The sequence below is a fragment of the Schistocerca piceifrons genome, unplaced genomic scaffold (genome assembly GCF_021461385.2).
Source record: "Schistocerca piceifrons isolate TAMUIC-IGC-003096 unplaced genomic scaffold, iqSchPice1.1 HiC_scaffold_407, whole genome shotgun sequence".
NCBI lineage: Eukaryota > Metazoa > Arthropoda > Insecta > Orthoptera > Acrididae > Schistocerca > Schistocerca piceifrons.
This window is the reverse complement of record NW_025728633.1, coordinates 17,501-22,500: the sequence shown is the minus strand read 5'-3', so window position 1 is coordinate 22,500 and position 5,000 is coordinate 17,501. Positions and strand designations below refer to the sequence as shown.

The 5,000-nt window shown below is 53.3% G+C and overlaps 1 non-coding gene across 1 annotated transcript in view; it reads right to left on the bottom strand.

Moving 5' to 3' along the window:
- The window catches only part of LOC124748212, a 1,909-nt gene extending 648 nt beyond the window's left edge, over positions 1–1,261 (bottom strand). Inside the window, exon 1 of the ribosomal RNA XR_007011645.1 lies at positions 1–1,261. This exon is cut by the window's left edge and continues 648 nt beyond it. This is a non-coding gene — a ribosomal RNA (small subunit ribosomal RNA).
- Between the last annotated feature and the right edge of the window lie 3,739 nt (positions 1,262–5,000).

The window sequence follows — 5,000 nt, the reverse complement described above, 5'->3', positions numbered from 1 at the left end:
TGGTGGTGCCCTTCCGTCAATTCCTTTAAGTTTCAGCTTTGCAACCATACTTCCCCCGGAACCCAAAAGCTTTGGTTTCCCGGAGGCTGCCCGCCGAGTCATCGGAGGAACTGCGGCGGATCGCTGGCTGGCATCGTTTATGGTTAGAACTAGGGCGGTATCTGATCGCCTTCGAACCTCTAACTTTCGTTCTTGATTAATGAAAACATACTTGGCAAATGCTTTCGCTTCTGTTCGTCTTGCGACGATCCAAGAATTTCACCTCTAACGTCGCAATACGAATGCCCCCGCCTGTCCCTATTAATCATTACCTCGGGTTCCGAAAACCAACAAAATAGAACCGAGGTCCTATTCCATTATTCCATGCACACAGTATTCAGGCGGGCTTGCCTGCTTTAAGCACTCTAATTTGTTCAAAGTAAACGTGCCGGCCCACCGAGACACTCAATAAAGAGCACCCTGGTAGGATTTCAACGGGGTCCGCCTCGGGACGCACGAGCACGCACGGGGCGGTCGCACGCCTTCGGCTCGCCCCACCGGCAGGACGTCCCACGATACATGCCAGTTAAACACCGACGGGCGGTGAACCAACAGCGTGGGACACAAATCCAACTACGAGCTTTTTAACCGCAACAACTTTAATATACGCTATTGGAGCTGGAATTACCGCGGCTGCTGGCACCAGACTTGCCCTCCAATAGATACTCGTTAAAGGATTTAAAGTGTACTCATTCCGATTACGGGGCCTCGGATGAGTCCCGTATCGTTATTTTTCGTCACTACCTCCCCGTGCCGGGAGTGGGTAATTTGCGCGCCTGCTGCCTTCCTTGGATGTGGTAGCCGTTTCTCAGGCTCCCTCTCCGGAATCGAACCCTGATTCCCCGTTACCCGTTACAACCATGGTAGGCGCAGAACCTACCATCGACAGTTGATAAGGCAGACATTTGAAAGATGCGTCGCCGGTACGAGGACCGTGCGATCAGCCCAAAGTTATTCAGAGTCACCAAGGCAAACGGACCGGACGAGCCGACCGATTGGTTTTGATCTAATAAAAGCGTCCCTTCCATCTCTGGTCGGGACTCTGTTTGCATGTATTAGCTCTAGAATTACCACAGTTATCCAAGTAACGTGGGTACGATCTAAGGAACCATAACTGATTTAATGAGCCATTCGCGGTTTCACCTTAATGCGGCTTGTACTGAGACATGCATGGCTTAATCTTTGAGACAAGCATATGACTACTGGCAGGATCAACCAGGGAGCTGCGTCAACTAGAGCTGAGCAGCCGGCCGCCCGGGAGTGTGTCCCGGGGGCCCGCGCGAACACGCAAGCGTCCGCTCAATCATTCTGCAAACAGGAGGAGGCTGAGCTCCCCTGCACAATACACCTCGAAACCCTCTCAGGTCCCGGCGGCGCGCAGCGCCGTCCCAAGTACTTGGTCGGGTTCGAGAGAGGCGCAATCGCCCGGAGTTAGGCGAGTAGACGCTTTCGGTGCGACCACCCGTGCTCCCAACTGAGCTTGCCGCTGCCGACAGAGGCCCGGGAGCGTGCTGTCGTGGCATTGCCGGCGGGAGACAACACGCGCCACCTACGGTGACCGGCAGCTCCAACGCCAGCGCCACAGAAGGACAAAAGCCCCACTTGGGTGCCGAAGCGAACTCTCCCAGCACAGCGCACGCGCCAACACATCCGCACAGCTGCGATACAAACCACCAGCGAGAACCGCTGGGGCGACCGAGCAGCAGACGGCGTCGCGGCGCCGAGCGCCGGGCGGCAGCACATCCTCAACGCACACAGTCCTCAATCGGACCAGCACACTGAAGATGTCCACCGCGCTTCGCACCGGGCCCGCGAGGACCTACTTTGGCCGCACGGCGCCGCGCGCAGGGTGCGCCGGCGCGCAGCTGCGACGCCTGCCGCGTCCGTCGGCCGGCGCGCCTGCCACTGGCCGCCCCCACCAGCCGGCTGTAGCGCGTGCGCCCACGCACCGCGCGGCCAGCACGCCGGGAGGCGCCCCCTCACCGGCCGGGGACGGTCCCACCCAGCCACCGCCGCGTATCGCTTCACACCCAGATGCCGTTCAGTTTCGTCGGCATGGTGGGTATCGCTGGAACAACCGGTTAGTACCTCAACCTATCGTCGCCATCACCGATTCACCCCTAGCGAGAACAACCGCACCACAACAGGTTACCATTTGTTCATTTGCGTAACTTCACCAGAAAACGCAGGCGTCCATCGCCATTTGCAACTTCCACGATTATTGCATGCCTGTGTCAGGTGTCACGCCACACTACGTCTGCCCACATACACGCAACAAAATGTGCACGCCTAGACAATACGTGGAAGGTGGCCCCCGTACGTATGCGATGTCCATTGCTCGAACGACTGTCAACCGGCCTCTGTAGCATGTCGCAGATATGGAACGCGGTGCACCATGCCATCACGGTGTGTGAGGAGAGACGACTAGGTCCGAATACATCAACAGACAGCTCATGCTGATCGCCATCCACGGCGTCCGTTCCTCCCACACGTCTCTATGGCGTACCACACTGCAATCCAGCTCTCATAGGGAGACGACACGTAGCTGCGTGCACAATATTTGCACTGTATGGTCCGCCGTTTTTGGGCGCAGTCGTTGTACGGTCACACATGTGCCACGATGTATCATTCAGTACATAAGGACGAATGTGCAGTACAGATTGTGGTTTACGCGTACGACATTAGCGGACAGTTGACACAGGCCGCACCACAACGTAGCCTGAGTACGTCGCATGCGGAGGGCATTGAACATGCAAAGTTCTCACCAACCAGCTTGCGAAGGCAGGGGGCAAGGTGGGGACGTGGGGAGGGGCGGCATGTACGTCCTGCTGCCATCCACATTACAGTGTACAGCAGGAGCATGTGGAAAGTGAGCAAGACTTGCAAGGTGTTTAACATGAAGCGATACACAGGGGAGCGGGGAGTGCGAGTAGCGAACTATATTGCGAGGGTTGCGGGTGGGCAACACTACACTAATTGAACGAGTCGTATAACAATTACAGAGCAGGTTTAGGCGACAACGTGGGTTACGTTAGGCGACAACGTGGGTTAGGTTAAGGCACGACGTGGGTTAGGTTAAGGCACGACATGGGTTAGGTTAAGGCACGACATGGGTTAGGTTAAGGCACAACATGGGTTAGGTTAAGGCACAACATGGGTTAGGTTAAGGCACAACATGGGTTAGGTTAAGGCACAACATGGGTTAGGTTAAGGCACAACATGGGTTAGGTTAAGGCACAACATGGGTTAGGTTAAGGCACAACATGGGTTAGGTTAAGGCACAACATAGGTTAGGTTAAGGCACAACATAGGTTAGGTTAAGGCACAACATGGGTTAGGTTAAGGCACAACATGGGTTAGGTTAAGGCACAACATGGGTTAGGTTAAGGCACAACATGGGTTAGGTTAAGGCACAACATGGGTTAGGTTAAGGCACAACATGGGTTAGGTTAAGGCACAACATGGGTTAGGTTAAGGCACAACATGGGTTAGGTTAAGGCACAACATGGGTTAGGTTAAGGCACAACATGGGTTAGGTTAAGGCACAACATGGGTTAGGTTAAGGCACAACATGGGTTAGGTTAAGGCACAACATGGGTTAGGTTAAGGCACAACATAGGTTAGGTTAAGGCACAACATAGGTTAGGTTAAGGCACAACATAGGTTAGGTTAAGGCACAACATAGGTTAGGTTAAGGCACAACATAGGTTAGGTTAAGGCACAACATAGGTTAGGTTAAGGCACAACATAGGTTAGGTTAAGGCACAACATAGGTTAGGTTAAGGCACAACATAGGTTAGGTTAAGGCACAACATAGGTTAGGTTAAGGCACAACATAGGTTAGGTTAAGGCACAACATAGGTTAGGTTAAGGTACAACATAGGTTAGGTTAAGGTACAACATAGGTTAGGTTAAGGTACAACATAGGTTAGGTTAAGGTACAACATAGGTTAGGTTAGGTTAGGTTACACGTTGTTGTAAGGAAAGGTGTAGGGGGGGGCGGGGGCGGCAGGTTCGTTGATAGTGATTATAGTAAGTGAATGCTTGTGACATGATCAGATTTGTCACGTCAGGATGCACCTTTGGCTTATTAGAGGCGGCGCTCCAATTCTATGCTTGTGTCAGACCTGTGTCTTTGACTCATGTCATTGTTTGTGCGCTGTGACAGGAGGTACTATTGTGATGTTGGGTGCACCGTTGTATAGGACATGTGTGGGTGTTGGTGCCTGATCTGCGCAATGGTGGATGTCGAAAGGGTGGGATATTGTATTTTCCGCATGGACCTCCTGGTCTGGTTGTGATAGTGTGGATTGTGTAATGTGGCGGAGAGGATGCACTGGATGTTGTTCCATGCTGGTGCTTACATATTGTATGTGCGCCCGTTAGAAGCAGAGAGTGGTGCGTGATCAGAGTGGCTGGCTGACGTGTGGTTCCCATTGTGGGCAGACTCTTTCAGCATGTATACGGACAGTTGTATATATATTCTGTAGTTTGATGGCTCTGCATTGATTACTAATCAGCGCCGTGTGTACGGGTAATCTGGTTCCAGTCCAAAATGTTCCATCTGTGTACATTAGTGACAAAGACTCCCCTCATGCAGTGGGGCTCGGTCTGTTATAACTCTTCCGCGTAATATATTTGCCCCACGTTTTTGCGACTGCGAGTGCGAGTGCAACGCGCATGGGGACCGACATGCTGATGGCTCGGTATCGGACGCCGTACAGTGAGCAACGCGATCGCGTCTCTCGCTCGTAAGTGGTACAGGTCGCGGCTCATGTATAGGGACAGCGGGAATGTCGCATATTGGCAATAACTCTTCATGAAACGCACGTTATAGGGGTGGATTGCACTTTACGAGTGCGGGAAACGTCCGCCGTTCATCCGCTGGAGGTGCGCGTTTGGCGGTTGGGGTGGTGCACGAACGGGTGCGGGTGGAGTCATTGCCGGTCCACGGCTTCGTG